At 40.6% G+C, this 22421-nt stretch overlaps 1 protein-coding gene across 1 annotated transcript in view; it reads right to left on the bottom strand.

Annotated features, from left to right (window-relative positions):
* PDGFRL (platelet derived growth factor receptor like) overlaps positions 1–22421 on the bottom strand; it is a 48148-nt gene that overhangs the window by 15428 nt on the left and 10299 nt on the right. The window lies entirely within an intron of this gene.

The following is a 22421-nucleotide window of genomic DNA, read 5'->3' on the forward strand; positions in this document are numbered from 1 at the left end:
TGCAAATTAAGTGGGAGGTTCTGGAGCAGAGAGGGCAGGACACAATGACGTCTAAAGAGTCCCCTGCTCTCAAGTTCCCCTATAAAAGTGTCATGGGAATTCCATGGAGGGTAACCAGGGAAAGCTTCAGGGCTGAGAGTCTTGGAGAAAGGAAGGATTTCAACATTCACGAAACAGGACACATTCGTTCCAAGGGAAGGAGATCCCCTGAAAGGAGACAGACGGTGGGTTCGGTGCATAACGCAGAGATGTTTGACTGGAGCACACGTGAGCAGAGGACTGTGGTGACAGGCAGAGGTAATGTGAAGTGTGAGATCACGGACTTTGGAACCACACTGATGGGATTCAAATCCTAGGTCCACCATGACCTTCAGACTCCTTAGTTAGAGCTAACGCCTTCCACAGTCTGGCTACACCTACCTCTTCAGACTTGTAGTAACAACAACAATAACAATAATAGCTAACACTTATGGAGTGCTGGGTATGGCACTAAAATTCTTCAAATAAGTTCAAGACTTAGAACAGCGCCTGGCACAGAGTAAGTGCTCCATACATTTTAGATATTGTTATTATGATGGTGCTTCTTAGCTCTCACAACCACATCAGGATGGAGGGACGATTTTTCCTCTTTTACTGATGAGGACACTAAATTTAGAGAAGGACCTTGTCCAAGGTCTCCCAGCCATGAATGGTAGAGCTTCTAATCCAGTGTCACATAGACTCAGGTTATGAATGTTTGTAACTGAAAAGGGCATGGATTTCCATCCTACCAAAATGAAATAAACAGAAGGAATTTTGACTGAGAGTGGGTGCCTCTAACTAGCTTGCAAATCCTGTTAAATATTTGCACACATACACACACAAACACACTCCCCAAACAAAAACATGGAAGATCTGGTTAAATTAGCTCGGTATTATTCATGATAGCCCAATTTCTATTTAAATGGACAGTTAACCATTCAGTAAGTAATTGAAGGAAACAGAGACAGGAAAACTACCAGTTCTTAAGCATCTACTATATAGCTGACTGTACCCAAGGTACACGTTACTGTTTCTCAATCCCATGAGATGATGATGATGAAACTACTAATAATAACTAAAACTTAAGTAGTGCTTAAGATGTGTTAAGTACTGTTTTAATCCCTTTACATATTTTGACTGATTTCATCTGCATAACAGCCCTGTGAGGTAGCGGCTATTATTATCCATGTTGTAGGTGAGTGAACTGAGGTTAGGTAACTTTCCCAAGTAAGTGTTGGAGCCATACAAGAAGATGTTGAAGGTCAGTTTAAATAACTTCCCCAGGGCCACTCGACTCTACACCTTGGAGCCTCAAGAAGCCTCCGTTGGCATAAAACAGAAACGTAACGAGTAAAGTAAAAAGATGTAATCAAATATCCTCCGTATTCAACATTCATTTCACATTCATAAATTAATTATTTAGCTTCTACCACATGCAAGGAACATTGCCAAGCATCAAGGGAGATAAAGATTCGTGCATATTTGCTTGTCCTGTTTCAAGTGTTTGTACAGCGTCTGTGTTTACTCTAAGCCTTCTTTTAAGAATGTGTCAGAAAATAATTGCTCTGTGATATGCTGGGAATGGAGCCATATCAACAAAGTACAAATCCTGGGAAACAGACAGCTGGGTAAAATGTATCAAAGCTCCACAGTTTATGATTTAAAAACAAAAAGAAGATGATGAAAAGAAATATGCATGAGGAATTAGTAAAGAACCAAAAATACAAACTGAGTAACTTCAAAGTAAATATAGTTCCAATATCAGAAATTAAGCTGAAATATCCCTATCTGTCTGTCTGTCTCTATATCTATCAATCTCCATGCTTGAGTACTATTCAAAGACCAACTCAAAACCCTTGTAATAGAACTGCAATATTTTTATCCCAACAACAGTTTATGTCAATGTATATGAAATGTGACTCAGGTCTTTTCTACTACAATGACTTATACCAGATTCTCCTGGATTATTTTTTAAAAAGTCATAGTAGTCATTTTTTCAACTCTTTCATAGGAGATCACATATGTGATGTCCCTCCAGTCCTGCCAACATCTCTCTCATTCCTCCAGGTTGTTTCCTCAACACTGACCACAGATTCTGACTTCTGTACTGGAATGTTCCTCCTCTCTCCTCATTCCACCTCTTCCAGACTGCTAACGTCATCCCTTCTTTTTGCCTCTTTTGCCAACCCATCTGGCTTCTGTACAAAGAAAAAGCCCCTCTTTCTTCTTCAGCGATTTCCCAGATTCTAAGAAAATGAGATGTGGATGTCCCTTTGACACCACAAGCCAAAACCAGGCCGGATACTCCAAAGATTAACCAAACAGAAAATCCCATCAGGCTGCCTAGAATAATGCATAGCCTGTGGCCCAACAATTCCACTTATAGGAATAAATCATTGCTACCTAGAAGTTTACTGCAGTGACGACTGTGATCATGAAAAACAGGAAATGATCTAAGATTCCAACAATAGAAATTTAGTTAAACATACTATGGTATTACAGCAATAACATTGAAAAATATTCATGATACATTAGGGAAGAAATGAATCGTAAAAGAGTTTGTACATTTTGATGCAATTTTTTTACATACAAAAATAAAACTGAGCCAGCCCTGATGGCCTAGCAGTTAAAGTTCAGCACACTCTGCTTCAGGAGCCAGGGTTTGTTTCCCCAACGCAGAGCCACACCACTCGTCTGTCAGTAGCCGTGCTGTGGTGGGGACTCACATAGAAGAACTAGGACTTACAACTAGAATATACACCTATGTACTGGGGTTTTGGGGAGAAGAAAAAAAAGAGAGAAGATTGGCAACAGATGTTAGCTCAGAGCAAATCATTCCCAGCAAATTAATTAATTAATTAAATAAAACTAGAAGATTTTACACTACAGTGTTGACAGTGTATCTTGGGATATTCAGTGACCTCTTTCTTCTTTTTTACCTGTCTATAGTTTCTAACTTTCTAAATTAAATGAGTTTGTAATATTTTGTAATAAAATAGAAACTATAATAAAGGCAAAACAAGTTAAACCACCTACAAAACTGCAGAACAGATGCTCTATAAATGTGTAATTGTGGATGGCTTATTGGTGCTTTAAAAATCTGGAGGTGAGTTTTATATCACGTTGCCTTTTTAGAATGTGGATTTCCAAAAGGCAGAACCAGCAGGAATTCCTTTGGAGGCCTGAAAAATCCAGTATATTATTTTGCTCTGATCAATAAAAATACTGCCAGTTGGAATGTAAAAAATAATTGAGTGCAGCGTGACTTTGTTCTCACACCTGCCCTACTCTCCTTGTGCACCTGGCCTGCCCAGGCTATGCCACCTCCCTGGAGATTAACCCTGACCTCCCAGGCTCCTGGATCTCATTCAGCCTCCCTGCTCACCCGCTTCCCACTCATGATCTCCAGATTTCTCTCGATGGAGCCACAACTCCACCTGTTACCCAGGCTGAATCTAGATATCCACATGGACTCTCCATCTCTGTTCCATTCCTCACATTCTATCAGCTGTTCCATTTTTTACATTCTATCAGCCAACAAATCGATCCTTCTAGGAAAGTGTTTCCTCTATCCCCTTCAGATGCTCTATAAAACTGTCAAATATACGTTTCTAAAAACCGTGTTATTATTACTTCCAACTTTACAATTTGAGCAGCTCCTGGTGTGCACAGAATCAAACGTGGCCATCTTTGCCTGGAATTCAAGATTCCTGTGCTCTCTCAACACCTCCATCATGAACCCTCCTCTCCATCCAGCTCCTCACCAAGCTGACACATCGGCTTGCTGCCACCTCAATCCTCTGGCCATCTTTTTCCCTCTGAAAGGCTTTCTTCTTTTCCCATCTGGCCTAAGCCTGGTTACTCTCTGGAGCTCTATTCTTAGCGAGACCTTTTCTGTTCAGTGGCATTTGTAAAATGCTGATTAAGAGAATTGCCCTCAGAGTCAGATTTCCTTAGTAAAATCCTGCCTCCACCACTTACTGGTTCTGTGACTATGAACAAGTTACTTAATCTTACTGTGCTCAGTTTCTGCATCTGAGACATGGAGATAATAATGATCCCTACCTTCTAGGGTGTTATGAGAATTAGTTAATAAATGTACAAGGTTCTAGAAGGACGCTGGCACAGAGTAAGTGCTCACAAATGTTAGGTGCTATTGGGGTTGCCCCAGGACATACTGATCTAAGCTTCTCACACCCTACACTTAATGTTCTTAACACAAATCTTGGAAAATACACACATACACACACACACACTGCTTTGTAGCTGTAACCTCCTCAACTCCCTATTGTATTTCTCTAGTGAAATGATCTTTTCCTGAGCAGGAACCACGTCTTATGCTTACCTCTATCATCCACAGCCTTTGCATTGCATAATGCTATGCAGATAGCAGTTATAAGTGACTGTGTGCAGAACAGAACAGAAGTCAATGAGTGAAACTGAGTTGAATAACTTGTCCAACGGCTCTTCCTCCTTGGCCCCCACATCATCTAACATGAATTAAGTACAAGTGCCAAGAGTCACTTTGGAACTAGAAGAAACCTTAGAGACCATCTGGTTGGATCCCTCATTTTACAGAGATCAAGCGACTCACCCAAGGTCACACAGCCAGTCAGAGTCAGAGCTGGGAATGGAATCCCTGGGGAGCCCTGGGAAGAGAGTACGGCATGCTTCCCACTGTGCATTGGAAAGGAAGCATGTGCCTATTACTTCGAATACTTAACCACATCCTGACCGAATGAGTGACTTAGAGGAAGTTACAGGGGATAGCAAGATATAACTTAGCAAATGTGTCCTCACCATGAAGAGAAACTCACAGAAATATGACAAGTAAATCATTGTTGTCACATAATGTTGACAAGGTCATCTTTCAAACATGGCCACCATATGATACTGGTGTGTACGGGTTATTTATGTTAACAACTCACATTATTACATTTCTGGCAATTATAATCTTATGACATAGAATAAGCCCATCAGTACCTCTCTGGGGGTCACGTGAAAAAAAGATCCCCCAGCTCTGCTTAGCTGAATGCTCACGGCCACATCTTCAGCGAAGAATAGGCCCTGGAAGAGGAGTGACAGAAAACAATGGAGCAAGCCTCCACCACCCTTGTTAGGAAAACAAGCTGTGGGTTACTGATGGTCTGCCACACAGCCACAGTGAGTGTATTATAATACACTCACTTGTATTATAATACAAGTTATAATAGTGAATGCAGAGGCTGTGGGCTGAGCCCGATTCGCACCTGGCACAATGAATTCACAGCAGACATGAACCGCATCTCTTGTGTTGCCAAGGTTTTCAAAGCACCCGCTCATATTAATGCCACTCGGATGGTAATCTTCTAAACAAACATCAGAAACCTAAAGAAATAGACTGCCTTCTTGGTGTAGAGACCAGAAGGGTGTTGAGAATTCAGTTCAAGTCCAGTTCACTTTTACTAAAAGCTGCACAAACTTGAGAAAGCCCCTCAGCCTCTGTGGGTCTAACCTAATCATTTGTAAAATATAGAGTCCAGGCCAGATCAGTGGTTCGCCACGCTGACTGCATATGGTGATCCCTTGGGGTGGTTTTATGCTCTCCTCCTTGGCTCTTCTTTCCACATCTCTCCATCTTATCTTCAAGGCCTGGCCTCCAAAATTAGGTAATCAATCACTCAATGAATCAATCTGCCTCTCCAGCCCATGCTGACAGCTGCCATCTCTCCTTCCTGCCAGCCCCCAGGCACTCATACTTGACCACAAGCTGTCCATTGTTGCTCTGCAATTGTGTCTGGTATGTATGTCATTATGCCACTAGTTCATAAGCTGCTTGTGGTCGGGACCACTCTGGTTTTTCCCACGTGTATCTTTCTGACTTAGTGGACTGTCTTTATGTATAAATTAGACTAACAATAACTATCTGGCATGCTTTCTGCTCAGCTGAACACCTATTAATTTCGAGCTGTGACACACTTGCACGGTCACCCCTCTTGCTTTTGTATGGATAGTTGCTGTCCCCCGTCTCTTCCCCCACGATGCCCACCAGCCGCTGCCATATCTCGTGCCGTTCTATGAGCCACCAAGGTAAATAAATGTATGAAGGCATGCTCTCTCATATCATTTTAGGCTGGGACACAGGGTCCCATACCCTTGCCTTGTCCCAGCTACTAAGTCAAGTTCATAAACAAGAGCAGGGTTGTTAGAGGGAAGGGTGAGCTTAAGGCAAGTGAGGCACCAGATCGAACCTGGGTGCTAAGAGGTAGGGTGGGGTTGGGTGTAGGGCTTCAGGCAGGAGGATGTGATCTGAAAGGCAAGCCCAGAGCAAAGCCAAGAGCAAGCCCAAAAGGCAATCTGAACTAATGGTCTGAACAGTGAAGCACCAAGCAAGGGGAGGTGACAGGATCCTGAGGTCCCAGGGCAGAGTGAACAGGTTAGGAATATAGGATGGGAGTTGACACCTCAGGTTCGGGGCAGGTTTCCAAGGGCAGTGACTTCCAGCCTGCCCACCTGCCACCAGCCATGTGGGTAGATGTTGCTGTTAAGGGAGCTGAGCCCAGAAACTGGAGGCAAAGCACTGACATCTTACTTTTGCTGTTTTTTATAATGTGCCATTCTATATAGTTATGTATCAGTAGACATAAAATTGTCCCATCTTATATCTTATCTTTTATTCCTCTTTTCTTGCTTCCTCCTCTGACATACCTTTCAAAATGGTTTTATTTACATTTTGCATATCTAAATACTTGGAAGAAAATTATCGTGCCATGATAATACCCATTTTAATTTTTGTGCATTAAATCCCAGACCTCATCCACATAGTGTATCTATATTTTTCAAAGCAGGGTTTTACTCATAAAATACATGCAATCACTTAATGTTATACGGTAAACAATGCTCCATTTTACACCAGTCTTCAAAAGTATCATAAAAAATAGTCTGTGATATTCCTATAGTGTCTTCTGTTTGATGCATTAACTTGAGTTGAATCTTCTTACTATATTTTAAAGCTGTGTAACGTATCTGGGATAATCAAACCTAGACTTACCAGAATGCTCAAGAAATTCAATGTTTTGGTTAACAAAACATTCTTTTTAAATAAGAGTGAGCAGAAAACATTTTCCCTCAAACTGTGTAATGTGCTTCAACCCATTTCTCCCACCTTAATGACTAGTGGACTGAGGATAGCTGGATCTTAGAGGTCCTCAGAACCATTTTATCTGACTATTAGTGAGCACCCCGCGGTGTTACAGACATCTAGAGTTTGTATGAGATTGAGAAACATGTCTAAAACAATCTTTAAAAGCAAAAGCCCTGAAAAACTGGCTGTTTTCTTGTGATTTACCTCCGTTGGGTACAGTCTTGTGAATAAAAATAGCTCATCTTTATTGAGGTGGCTTACTGTCTGTGCCAAGAGCCTTCCTTGCATGACCTCATTCTGTTCTGACAGCACCACAATGAGGCTGGTTCTATTATTGCCCTCCCCCACCCATGTCCTGAGCGGAACAGAGCTGTGTTTTCCTGCAACCTGAACACTGTCAGAACATCTAGTACACCCAGAGAAGCCTTGTATCCTGCTGCCCCCGCCAATCCATCTCTGGGGAATGTTGGAGGGCCTGGCGCTGGTGCCACTGAGTCTGGGAAGAGGGAGTTCTACCTTCAGGGCTGGATAGGTTAGTTATTTTTCATTTAACTGTTTTCTAGGGTAGGAATCCATTTGAAGGCAAGTATCAGAGTTTGGCTGCAGCATATTCTTTCGATTTCCCACTGCCAATTAGAGCCACACAGCACCTCCATGTAAGTGTGAAAGCAAAGGGGGAGCTTTTTGGTAAATATTATCCACAATATTTACCAAAATCTGTGCAGATTCTTTCTCAACAGTGGGATTCTTCTGTTTATAAACACTTCTTAACGTTTTTCTCTTCTTCTTTTAAAATGTCCCCCAGGCCACACTCCTTCGTGAGGCTGGAAAGCGGGTTAGACCGGCCTGGAGCCCGCTGTCTGCTTCCTCGGCCCACCCTCCCTTTGTGCTGTCTGTGGGTGGAGTAAGCTGTTGCCAACTGTGGCTGAGTGAAAACCCAGATGCCCTCCCTTCTCTCTAGAAGCTATTTATTGTTTTCAGAGGAACCAGCCATCAAAGAGATCTCCTGTGCCCCACCCACTCCTCTGAACTTACAGTTCTTGACTGAAAAACGCTAACATCCCACCAGACACTACAGAAACATCCTGAAAGGCAATGCATGGACCCTGATTTTTCTAGGGAACAAGCCAGGGTTTCTTTATGCCCACATCAGCCCAGCTTGTTTTTATTGCTGTGATGTTGCTAACAATCTAGCTTAAACCTCCAACATCCCCCCGTTCTTACCCAGCATTGATTTATATTTAAGCTGTCATCCAGGCCACTTATTTCAAGTTTCTTCTTATTTTCTTCCCTGTCTCAACGTTGTGCCAAGCATTCCCCTGCTCTAAACTCTGGAAGTGTGTCATGATGAGATTAAAGAAACAAAATATTTCCAAAGAAAATGGAAATAGATCATGTTGATCACCCAGCAGAGGTTGATCAGATGGTCCAGAATATTCTTATATGAGTGTTTTTTATATTATCAACAAAATAAAAGCAAAATTAAAAAAAAATTTTTCAAAGAAACCTTAGGTTCAAGAATACGTCTATAGACCCTGGTTTGCAGAAAACGGATATGGGGCATAAGGAGGGAGAATGGGAACACCTCAGCCTGGGTTATGACGTGGTATTTCTCCTAAAGGCAGTGAGGAGTAATAACCCTTACTCTGTGGTGTATATTCCTCCGTACTTTCTAGTATATCTGTTCATAAAGGCTTTAAGTCAAAGACTCATAACTGTCCTTAGTTTCACTCTAAATCCCTCAACATGGCTGACAATTCCCTCCGTGGTCTGACTCCTGCTTATGTTCCAGCATTATCTCCCCTTGATCACCTCTTTCCTCCTCCTGCCTTGAGTCACCCTATGTCCCCCACACAACCTCAATGCCCCAGGTGCTATACTCTTTCTCAGCTCTAGGCAGTTCCTCAAGCTGTTCCCTCCTTCTGGAATTTTCTTACATGCTTCTCCTGCCCACTTCTTTACCTGGTTAACTCTCAGCCTTCAGATATTAGCTTGAGTTTTCTCCTCCCTGACCTTGTACTTCTGCTACCAAGGCCGTCACACAGCTATGTTTTAAAATTGCTTATTTAATAGTCTGTCTTCCCATAAGATTAAAAGCTCTACATGTGTAGAGGTCATGTCTGTCTTGCTCACCATCGTATCTCCAACATCTACCTAGCATGGGAAATTGAACATCCTAGATGCTAAAAAAAATGGTTGGAAGAGAGGAACAAAATAAATTAAGGGAAGGTGGGGGCAGGGAGATGGCAGAAAAGTGTGAGAGCAGGAAGCGAGCAGGGCAGAGGAGTCAGGAAATAGAGCATTCAATAAATGGTAACAACTATTGTCAGAAAAATATCTTTGCTCTTTCTGATCTCAAAAGAGATGGAGATCTAAAAAAAAAAGTGATCTGGGATGCACTGAGTCTGGGATTAAAATCTGAATCAATTTCAGCCTCTGAAAATACAGAATCTTCAGCACGTTACTGTTAGCCTCTGAGGGAACAACTAAGCTATTCAAAGTGCCCAGTGCTCTGGGAAGACTCAGCAAGACTCAGAGCTATGAAGAATTTATCCTTATGTGGATACATAAACTTACAAATGTTTATCCCTTTTTTAATTTGTTTGTTGGGAAACTGAATTCTATATTATTTAGAACATAATTTGAAACTGTGACCACCGAGTAGCCTAAAAGGATGAAAGAACCATAAGCACAAGTGTACACTTATTTCACTCAGTCAGTTCTCATTTGAAATGCTTCTTTTACTAGCGAAAGGACGACAGTTGTAACACAGCTGCCATCTAGTGGACCTTCTAAAGACATGGGTTTGCCAATGCAAAGGAGCAAGCATCACAGAAGAGGAGACCTGGAAGAGCCCCGAGAGCACATGTCGTCTTGGCTCCCTCATCTCGGGGGAGGTCCAAGTCCACCTTTTAGGATGAGGGATCATTTATGGTCTTCTGACAGAGCTCTCCTTTCTAAATAGCTCAATGAAATATTTTAACATTCTGATGTCTAAAAAGTTATCCTAAGTCAATGTGAAATTTCAACTACTGTCAATTCAAAACTATCCCAGCAAGAAATTAATGCAACATGCTGGAAAAGTATATCCTTTTTATTTCTGTTTTGAATCTTAACTTTAGAAATTGGATTTATTAGTCTAGTACCCAAGCAGCAGAAAAAAAAAAAAAAAAAAGAAAAAGAAAAAAGGTAGACAACAAATCTGTCTTCCCCGAAACTACTATCTCCATAAAGCCAATATGTTCTTTGGTCTAAATGTATCCCGCTAGACATATCTTGGAGCATGTGAGCAGGGCAGCAGCTCTACTTGGGAACCAGGAGGCTGGGGTCTAAGACTCACACTGCCACACACCAGTTTGTCACTCTGAACCAGCCTTCTATCCTCTATGATTTGCAGTTTTCTCATTTGTTAAAAAGAGAGGCTTAAGCATAGTAACCACTAAGGTGTTTTTTGGCTTTAAAGTTCAATGAGCTGTTCAAGTTCATGGGTCTCATGATCACAAGTGCCGGACTTTAGATCCACTGCAGGCTCTGTGCCCCCAGTACCACTCTCTCATTGAAGTACTTATGGAGGCCTGACATCAGCATCGTGGTGGTGTGAGACACTCCCTTTTTCTCTCCCCTTCAATCTACAATTAGTAAGACATCCGTAACTCAACAAAGATTCCTTTGCCCAACACACCAGGATGCCAGAGAGAGCCACATATTGGCATATCTGAAGGTGAGTGGATTAGAACACACAGAGGAGGCAGAATGGGGAGAACAGTGGAGGCAGTGCCCATGATCCCATCCCCCCAGCTATGGTGGCTGAGCCTGAAGCCCCAGGGAACCTGGGGGCAGCAATGGAGGTGGCACACACAACTCCAGCCCCCCAGTCGCAGCAGCATCTGCAGCCACAGGGAACCAGGCAGCAGCAGTGGTGTGGCTTATGACCCCAGACCCTCCAGCTATGGTGGTGGCCACAACTCTAGCCCCACCACCCGTGTTGGCTGTGCCTGCAACCCCAGCTCACCTCCCACCTTCACCCTCCCCCCTGCTGCAGCAGTGGTGCCCCTGACACAGGCAACCGCGGACATGGTGGAGGCATCTGTCATCCCAGTGCCCCCAGTGGGGATGCCAGTGACTGCAGTGACACTGGCCACAGCAAGGCACCAGCAACCCCAGAAGCACAAGCAGCAATGAGAAAGGCATCACTGACACCTCTGGCAGAGGTAGTGGAGGGTGGAAAGTGCCAATTTTCAAATATAGTCACAGGCAGCTCCGGTAAAAGAAACCAAAAATTTGTGCTATAGCACCACCTACTGAAAAAAAGAGAAAGTCCTCTAATTGCAAACCTCTTGAATTGTTAGAATCAAACTAAACAAAGCTTTATCTAAATAAGAAAGGTGTTCACTACTTCAAATGCACCAGCAGAGCAACAAATCAGCAAGCACCATGAAAAACCATGGTAACACAGTATCACAAAAAGAAAATGACAATTCTCCAGAAACCAAACTTAAAGTCAGAAGATTGTGCTCTAACTGACAGAGAATTCAAAATAGCTGTCGTGAAGAAACTCAACAAGCTGCAAGAAAGCTCAGAAAGGCAGTTCAATGAGCTCAGGAATAAAATTAATAAACAGAGGAAATATTTTACCAAAGAGATTGAAACTCCAAAAAAGAACCAAATAGAAATTCTGGAGCTGAAGAAACCAATAAATGAAATGAAGAATGTATAAGAAAGCATTGGAAATAGAGCAGACTATATGGAAGAGAGAATTAGTGAGCTCAAAGATAGAAATCTAGAAATGATTCAGGTGGAAAAGGAGAGAGAACTAACATTTTTAAAAAATGAAGTAACTCTACAAGAACTATCCAACTGCATTAGAAAAGGCAATATAAAGATAATGGATATTCCAGAAGGAGAGGAGAGGGAGAAGGGAACAGAGAGCTTATTTAAAGAAATAACAGCTGAGAACATCCCAAACCTGGGGAAGTAACTGGATAAACAAAGTCCATGAAGCTAATAGAACACCTAATTATCTCAATGAAAAAAGATCTTCTCCAAGATACATTATAGTAAAACTGACAAAAGTCAATGATACAGAAAGACTTTTAAAGGCAGCAGGGAAAAAAAGACAGTAGCCTACAAAGGAATCCCCATTAGGATGTCAGCATATTTCTCAGCAGAAACTCTACAGGCCAGGAGAGAGTGGAATGACGTACTCAAAATATTGAAAGATAAAAGCTGCCAGCCAAGAATACTCTTTCCAGCAAAGTTATCCTTCAGATATGAAGGAGAAATAAAGGCTTTCCCAGATAAACAAAAGCTGAGGGAGTTCATCACCACTAGACCTGTCTTACAAGAAATGTTGAAAGGAGTTCTTCTACCTGCAATGAAAAGACAAAAGTACACAAAACTTTGAGTAATGTGATAAATGAACAGACAGAATCAGAAAATTGCAATCCTATATCAGAATAGGTTGTTAAACACTTAATTATAGCATAAAGATTAAAGGAGAAAAGAGCATTAAAAACAACTACAGCTGCTTCAATTTGGTAATGAATTCACAACATAAAAAGGAATAATTTGTGACAATAAAAACATAAAAAGGGAAGAGGAAAAGGATGAAAACTGTACAGGCAAATGAAGATAAAATGTGTCAGCAAAAAAGGACTATTTTATCTATGAGACATTTTCTACAAACCTCATGGTAACAACAAAACAAAAATCTAGAGTAGAGACATGAAACATAATAAAAGAGGAAACTGAGAAAAACATAGAAAACCACCAAACTAAAATAGCAGAAAGAAACATAAGGAAAAAGAAACAATGAAGATATAAAGTATAAAGCAACCAGAAAACAAATGATAAAATGGCAGTACTAAGTCCTCTTATATCAATAATCACCCTAAAAGTAAATGGAGTGAATTCACCAATCAAAAGATACAGAGGGGCTGGATGGATTAAAAAACAAGACTCAACTATATACTGCCTCTGAAAGGCTCATCTCAGCTCTAAAGCCAAACATAGGCTCAAAGTGAAGGGATGGAAGATAATACTTGAAGCAAATGGCAGCTCAAAGTAAGTGGGTGTAGCCGTACTCATATCAGACAAAATAGACTTCAAGCCAAAAAAGGTAACAAGAGACAAAGATGGACATTATATAATGAAAAAGGGGACAATTCATGAAGGAGACATAACATTTATTAATTTATATGCACCTAACATCGGAGCACTAAAATATATAAAGCAATTATTAACAGACCTAAGTGAGAAATTGACAGCAACACAATAATAGTAGACGACTTTAGTACCCTACTTACATCAATGGACAGATCATCCAGACAGAAAGTCAACAAGGAAACATTGGCCTTAAATGAAACATTAGACCAGATGGGCTTAATAGATATATATGGAACATTCTATCTAAAAGCAGCAGAATACACATTGAATGCACACATTCAAGTGCACATGGAACATTCTCAAGGATAAACCATATGTTGGGACACAAAACAAGTCTCAATAAATTTAAGAAGATTGAAATCATATCAAGCATCTTTTCTGATCACAACAATATAAAACTAAAAATCAACTGCAAGAAGAAAGCTGGAAAAATCACAGATATGTGAAGACTAAACAATATGCTACTGAACAACTATTGGGTCAATGAAGACCTCAAAGAGAACTCAAAAAAAAAAACCTGAAGACAAGGGAAAATGAAAATATGACATACCAAAATCTATGGGATGCAGCAAAAGCAATACTAAGAGGGAATTTTATAGTAATACAGGCCTACCTTAAGAAACAAGAAAAATCCCATGTAAACAATTTAACATTACACCTAAAGGAATTAGAAAAAGAAGAACAAACAAAGCCCAAAGTCAGTAGAAGGAAGGAAATAACAGAGCAGAAATAAATGAAATAGAGACTAAAAAGACAACAGAAAAGATTAATAAAACTAAGAGCTGTTTCTTTGAAAAGATAAACAAAAATGACAAATCTTTTGCTGGACTCAGTAAGAGAAAAAGAGAGAAGGCTCAAATAAAATCAGAAACAAAAGAGAAGTTACAACAAATACTACAGAAATACAAAGGATTGTAAGATATTACTATGAACAGCTTTATGCCAAAAAATTGTACAATCTAGAAGAAATGGATATATTCTTAGAATCATACAATCTTCCAAGACTGAATCATGAAGAAATGGAAAATCTGAATAGACTGATCCTAATAAGGAGACTGAAACAGTAATCAAAAACCTCCCAAAAAACAAAAGTCTAGGACCAGATGGCTTTTCTGGTGAATTCCACCAAACATTCAAAGAAGATTTTATACCTATTCTTCTCAAACTCTTCCAAAAAATTGAAGAGGAAGGAACACTTCCTAACCCATTTTACAAGGCAAACATTACCCGGATGCCAAAACCAGACAACAACAACACAAAACACAGCCACACACATACACAAAATTACAGGCCAGGGGCTGGCCGGTGGTGTCGTGGTTAAGTTTGTATGCTCTGCTTTGGTGGCCCGGGGTTCACAGGTTCGAATCCTGGGTGAGGGCTGATGCACCGGTCATCAAGCCATGCTGTGGTGGCATCCCATGTACAAAATAGAGGAAGATGGGCACAGATGTTAGCTCAGAGCCGATCTTCCTCACCAAAAAAAAAAAAAAAAATTACAGGCCAATATCTGTGATGAACAAAAATGCAAAAATCCTCAACAAAATATTAGCAAATTGAATGCAATATATTAAAAGGATCATAGATCGTGATCAAATGGGATTTATGTGATAAATGAGTGATGCAAGGATGGTCCAACATCCACAAATCAATCAGCATGGTACACCATATTAACAAAATGAAAGGTAAAAATCATATGATCTCAATAGATGCATAAAAAGCATTTGACAAGATTCAACATCCATTTGTGATAAAAACTCTCAACTAAGTGTGTATAGAAGGAATATACCTCAACTAATGAAGGCCATATATGACAAACCCATAGCTAACATCACACTCAACCATGAAAAACTGAAAGCTATCCCTCTAAGATGGGGGACAAGACAAGGATGCTCACTCTCACCATTCTTATTCAATATAGTATTGAAGTCCTAGCCAGAGCAATCAGGCAAGAAAAAGAAATAAAAGGCATCCAAATTGGAAAGAAAGAAGTAAAACTGTCACTATTTGTGGATGACATGATTTTATACATAGAAAACCCTAAAGAATCCACCAAAAAACTATTAGAAATAATACACAAATACAGTAAAATTGCAGGGTACAAAATCAATATGCAAAAACCTGTTGCATTTCTATACATTAACAATGAACTAACAGAAAGAGAAATTAAGAAAACAATCCCATTTGTAATTGCAACAAAAAGAATAAAATACCTAGGAATAAATTTAACCAAGGAGGTGAAAAAGCTGTACACTGAAAACTATAAAACATTGTTGAAAGAAATTGAAGAAGAGACAAAGAAATGGAAAGAGATTGCATGCCCATGGATTGGAAGAATTAACATTGTTTAAATGTCCATATTACCTAAAGCAATCCACAGATTCAATGCAATCTTTATCAAAATCCCAAAAACACTTCTCACAGAAATAGAAGAAAAAAATCATAAAATTTGTATGGAACCACAAAAGACCCCAAATACCTACAGCAATCCTGAGACAAAAGAACGAAGCTAGAGGAATCACATTCACCAATTTCAAATTATGCTACAAAGCTACAATAATCAATACAGCATGGTATTGGCAGAAAAACAGACATGCAGATCAATGGAACAGATTTGAGAGCCCAGAAATAAAACCACATGTATATGGACAACAATTTATGACAAAGGAGCCAAGAATGTACAATGGAGCAAGTAAAGTTTCTTCAAAAAGTGGTGTTGGGAAAACTGGACAGCCACATGCAAAAGAAGGAAACTAGACCACTATCTTATACTATATACAAAAAATTAACTCAAAATGGATTAAAGACTTGAATGTAAGACCTGAAACCATAGAACTCCCAAAAGAAAACATAGGCAGTATGCTCTTTAACATCTGTCTTAGCAGTATCTTTTTGGATATGTCTCCTCAGGCAAAGGAAACAAAAGCAGAAATAAATAAGTGTGACTACATCAAACTAAAAAGCTTCTGCACAACAAAGGAAATCATCAACAAAATGAAAAGTCAACCTACTGAATGGGAGAAGATATTTGCAAATCATGTATCTGAAAAAGGGTTAATATCCAAAATATATAAAGAACTAATACAACTCAACAATGACAAAACCAACGACCCAATAAAAAAATGGTCAGAGGATCTGAATAGACTTTTTTCCAAAGATAACACACGGATGGCAAACAGGTACATGAAAAGATGTTCAACAACACTAATTATTAGGGAAATACAAATCAAAATTATAATGAGTTAGAATGTCAACTCACCCCTGTTAGAATGGCTATTATCAAAAAGACAAGAAATAACAAGCATTGGAAAGGATGTGGAGAAAAGGGAATCCTCACACACCGCTGGTGGGACTGTAACTTGGTGCAGCCACTATGGAAAACAGTATGGATATTCCTCAAAAAATTAAGAATAGAACTACCATATGATCCAGCTATTCTACTTCTGGGTATTTATCTGAAGAATATGAACACACTAATGCAAAAAGATATATGCACCCCATGTTCATTGCAGCATTATTTACAATAGCCAAGATACGGAAACAACCTAAGTGCTCATCAGTGCATGAATGGATAAAGAAGAGGTGGTATATATATACAATGGAATACTATTCGGCCATAAAAAGATAAAATTTTGTCATTTATGACAACATAGATGGACCTTGAGGGTATTACGCTAAGTGAAATAAGTCAGACAGAGAAAGACAAATACTGTATGATTTCATTCATATGTGGAATATAAAAAAAATCAACAAACAAACTAAACAAAACAGAAACACAGATACAGAGAATAGATTGGTGGATACCAGAGGGGAAGGGGGATGGGCAGAGGGAAAAATGGGTAAAGGGGGTCAATTGGATGGTGATGTATGGAAACAAGATTGTGGCAATGAGCATACTGTAGTGTATACAGAAGTCGAATTATAATGTACACCTGAAACTTACATAATGTTATAAACTAACGTTGGCTTAATTAAAAAAAAAAAGGAAATACTTGTGGAGGACCTGCAGTATGCACTGGGTGCTATGGAAGTACTAGTGAATAAACAGACACCATCTCTGCTAAGCTTACAGCCTAGCGAGAAACACAAACATAAATGACCAAGGAAACACTACCTTCCCTTTTGGATAAATGCTTCAGTGAGGGTGTGTAACTGGGACCTCATGGATGGTGGGGGCTGAGAGCAAGGAAGGCTCCCTGAGGATGTGACAGGCCTGGATCCGAAGGATAGTGAGCAGCTATTCCAGTGTGTGTGTTACAGCAGAAGGACTCAAATAGGCAAAGGCCCCAGGCATGAAAGAGTTTGGCACATCTGGGGATCAGAAAAAGTCCCTAGAGCCTGGAGTATAGACAAGAATAGAGTGAAGTGAAATGAGGCAGAAGGGAAAGGCAAGGCCAGATTGTGCGTGGCCTCGTGAGCCGTGAGGAGTTTCAACTTTATTCTAAGTGCAACAGAACTGTTCTGTTGAAAGACTTGAAGCAGGAAGTGACAGGAACAGACGTGCTTTCGTGAAAGATCTGACTGCTGTGAGGAGGATTGAGGTCAGGTTTGAGCTTGGGTGCAGAAAGTCCAGGTATGTGATTAGTGCTGTAGTCCACATAAGGGACTAGGTCATTGCTGCTGTGGTGTGAAGATTCAAATAATTAAATAGCAGCATCATTAGGGCGTGGTAGTTGATTGGATGTGGAAGTAAAAGGAAAGTGTCTAAAGAGATTCCCAGGCCTCTGGTTGAGGACAACTGGCTGGAATTAGTGCCATTCACTGAACTGAAAGACACAGGAGGATGACCAGGCGTGGAGTAAGATCATGACCTCAGTTTTAGATAGTTACATTGAAAGAAAGGCTCAGGAAAGATCCAGGCAGTTGGGCAGGCAGTTGGAAAATCTGACCTGGAGCTCAGAAGAAACACTGAACTCTAATATATGATAAATGGAGGGCATTTGGAAGCATGTAGTAATAAGAGAAGAAGACACAGAACCAACATTTAATGTCTGAGAAGGTAGAGGTTGCAGAGCTAGTGAAGGAAACTTCAAGGAGCGGCCAGTGAGGCAGAAAGAAAACCAAAGAATATGGCATTGTGGAAGCCAAGAGAAGAGTGTTCCCTTTTGCTATGGAGCTAGTGGGACAAGTCACATGGGGACTGAAAAGAGAACTCTGGATTTAGTGACTTTGTTGACCTTGGTGACAAAATGCATGGGGAGTAAAGGGACAGGAGTCTGGTGAAGTAGTTGAAGAGCAAATAGGAGAGGAAAGTGGGGACAATGAGTGTAGAGAGACTCCTCCAATGCGTCTGGCTGGGAAGGTAAGAAGAAAGGGGAAGGTGGCTGGAGTCCAGGTACATGGGGACCAAGGTGGGATTTCTGAATATGGAGATGAGTTATGGAAAGGATTCCGGTGAGAAAGGGAAAGTGAAGACCCAGAACGGGGAGGCAATAACTGATGTCTTAAGGTTCCTGAGAAAGTGTATAAGGATGAGACCCAGGGCACAGATGGAGCTTTGGCCTTAGCCAAGAGGAGAAACTCTTCCTCCGCTGTCATTGTAACAGCGGGGAAGAAGGAGATGTGATAAGAGGAAGTTAAGGCAATTTGAGGGCTCCAATTTCTCGATAAATTAGGTGATAATTTCATTAACTGAAAGTGAGAGAGATAGAGATCAGAGGTTTAAGAACAGAGAAAAAGTGAGCTCTCTGGAGAAATGTCTTCAGCGTTGCCAGGCACCAGTGAGGTGACCACAGACTAAAGGCACTCTTCCAGCCAGCTGTGTGGTTTCCTCCAACAGCGCTCCGTGTCCATGTGCCGACAAGAGAAAGTAGGTGAAAAAGTTCATTTGGGGTTAGAAATTTCCAAGTGGGAATGAAGGAAAACAGAGGACAAAATAACTTACTTAGGACGTGTTCAAGAGTTTAGAAATGTAGAAACGACAGACTCTGGACTCTAAGATGAAGAGAGAGAGAATTGACGACAGAAGGGGACAGAGTGGATAAAGAGAGAGAAGGTAGAAGGCGTCAACTGACTAATGGCTCCATGAGGTCAACATGGAGCCTGTTGTTAGAGGCTCTGAGATAATGGGGATGGATCCAGGTGGCAGAGCTCCCTAGATTTAAAATACATTCATATTTTGTCGTCACCCTCCTCCAGATTCATACAGTGCATGCATCGGCGCTAAGTGTAATGATCTTTCAAAGTTGAATGAATGAATGAATGAATGAATGACTAGAAATGACTTCTGACCTGATCACTATCTGGGGAAACCAAAAATTTTTCCTGAGTTCTGGTATGTGTCAGGCACTATCCCAGGTGCTAGGACTCTGATGATGAACCAAACAGACTGGTATTTGCCCTTAAGGGGCTTACCCTTCCGTGGGAGAAAATGGACACAGACCCTAGATTACAAAGAATTACAAAGACCCCAGATCAATTAAATGAAAGTGCGAAAGAGGTGTATAAACTTTCTAGGATCCTCTATATTAGAAGCCACGTTGGCTGCGCACAATTCCCTTATTTATGTGAGTCATGGTCAGAATTAACTGTTCCAAAAGATCACTTGGATTATTGTGCTTGAGAAATAGGCGTTGCCTAATAACAATTAGTTACAATTTATCAAACACTTACTATGAGCCAGGCAGCACTTACCAAAGACAATATTATCTCCCCATTCCAGATGAGGATATTGGGTGCCAGGGAAATTACTGGTCAAGGGTCACTTTGATGGTTCGTGGTAAAGGCAGTAGTCAAGTCTAGCTGTGCCTCAGCCTGAGCTGTTTCATAGCATGCTCCTTCTTCTGGTCAGAGGATTAAATTTGGGCAAATGTGGTAGCATGTGCGTTTAGTTCCAGAAAGCTACCAAAATTCGTTAAAATGACCGGGCTTTGTTGGAAGCACACCTGGAAAGCTTCCAACCCAAAGCTGTTAGAACACTGGAAAGAACTCATTCTGAAGAAAAAGAAAACACGGGATGAATGCTTCTCTTCTATCCAAAGGCACCACCACGTTCCGGGAAAGATGTCAAGAGTTGATTTGTTGAATCTCCAGTGTCAAATAAATCATGATTTTTGTTTTTTTGTTTTTTTTTTTTTGCTGTTTGATATAGAGTTATGACTAGATGTTTTTCACATTTTTCACATTTTTTCGTAAAGTTCCTTGGGGCCCACATCTGTCTTTACTTTCCTATAAAGCCCTAACTGTACTTTGAATGAATTCTATTTCACGTCAGAAAATTGGTTTTTTCAGCTCCTGGATATTTCTCTTCAATTAAGATTCACGTTCACTTCACTTTGAGTCCTTAAGACTCAAACATATTTTCAAACATATTTTGGCTAATAGAACTTTGAAAATACTCCTAGATAATACTAACTCTTCAAGGGCCAAATCATCTAGGTTTAGAATACTTTGTGTAAGTCGAAGACTAAGACAGTGTTCAGAATAATTTAAAATAGCTCAATTCTGGTTTTAAAAAAAGGTGTGTAAATATGACTTTGGTAAATTGAGTTATTTAAAAAGTATATGGCAGTAAATCTTTCCAGATTTGTTCCAAGCAGCGGTTACACACACACACACACACACACACATGCATTTCAAGTATGGAGATGAAAATGGGAAAAATGTTCTCATTCCCTCACCCTCTAATCCTCATCCAATCCCATATTCCTTAAAAAAACCTCTACACTATTATATCCCATGAAGCCAGAAGAACATCTTCAGAATAAAATGTGAAAGAAGTCTTAATACAAGAGGTTAGATAGTAGATAGATAGATAGACAGAGAGATGTTACTTATATATATATTTTAATCTATTTATTCTCCAAGGTGAATGTGTGTGAGAAAGAACGAGAGAAGATTGTGATTCAGTCATTCAATAGATAAAGCTAAATGCCAAACCCTCAGCTAAGTCTCAGTGAAAAACACAGAGTTAAAAAAAATGTTACAAGTATGAAGAGTGCTTAAAAGATGACGCACCAGGGGCCATGGGAATGCCTACCTAGGGAGGCCTGACACTGGCTTCCCAGAGAAGGTGACACTGAGGCTGAAGTTAGCCAGGTGAAGAGGGGGCCAAGAGTGGCCCAGGCAAGTTTGATGGCCCTATGAGCCTGGTACATTTGACAATCTCACAGGAGCCCGGGCCAGTGAAAGCAGAGATGCTAACCTAGAGATTAGAGATGACTTAGACGGCGGAGGTCAGGAAGTCTCATCAGTCACGTGAAGATGTTGGACTTTATCCCCAACCGAGTGTTAAGTAGGGGGTGACATGATCAGATCTACATGTTGTAAACATCGCTCTAGCTGCAGTGAGAAGGAGGTTGGAGGAGGACAAGCCTGGGAGTGGTTATTGCAGCTTTGGTGATGAGGGATAACTGTGGCTGGGACTGGGGTAGCCACACCAGAGATAGAAAGAGGATGGGTTTATGGCTCTTAAGAAGGCTGAATTGACGCAACTTGGTATTGACTGGCTGTAGGGAGTGAGGGGGTGAGGGAGAGAGGGAGAAGGCAGGGATGCCCCCAGTTTTCTGGCTGAGCAGCTGAGTGGATGGCGGTGTCCTTGAGGATGAAGATTGCAGAGGTGGAGTCTGTGCAGAAATACGAATATGCAGAGTTTGAGATACTGGAGATCCACCTTCTTTCTTCTTCCCATTCCAGTCATCCCAAACAGACAATATCCCATATTTCTCTATCCTAAATCATATGAAGAAAGGGCTGGAAAGAATCTTAGAAATCACATAGTCTGATCCCCTTCATTCTATACACGAGGAAACTGATACCCAGGGACTTTAGAGGACGTCCCCAAAGACACACAGGACTCGCATCCACTAACCCCATAGGCTCTCCCAATACCCTCTGAAACATGCTCTGTTTTCTTGCTTTTCACAGTTTTCATAATCACCTTAACTACTTTTCCTGAACAAGAAACCCAGCCTCCTGAAGGTACTTCTTCAAAGATGAGAAATCTTTGGCCTTCTTTTCAACTGATGCCTCTGGATATAAAAGTCATATACTCGGAAAAGTAAAAACAATCAGAAGCAGGTGAAAGATGAAAAATAGTTTAAGTTGGTCTCTGGTCAAGTTGCTCATAGGAATCTCCTGTTAGGTCTCCTGTTAGGTCATTTTGTTTTTAACAAAC

Source organism: Ceratotherium simum, chromosome 28 (genome assembly GCF_057802395.1).
Source record: "Ceratotherium simum simum isolate JZ-2026a chromosome 28, ASM5780239v1, whole genome shotgun sequence".
Classification (NCBI taxonomy): domain Eukaryota; kingdom Metazoa; phylum Chordata; class Mammalia; order Perissodactyla; family Rhinocerotidae; genus Ceratotherium; species Ceratotherium simum.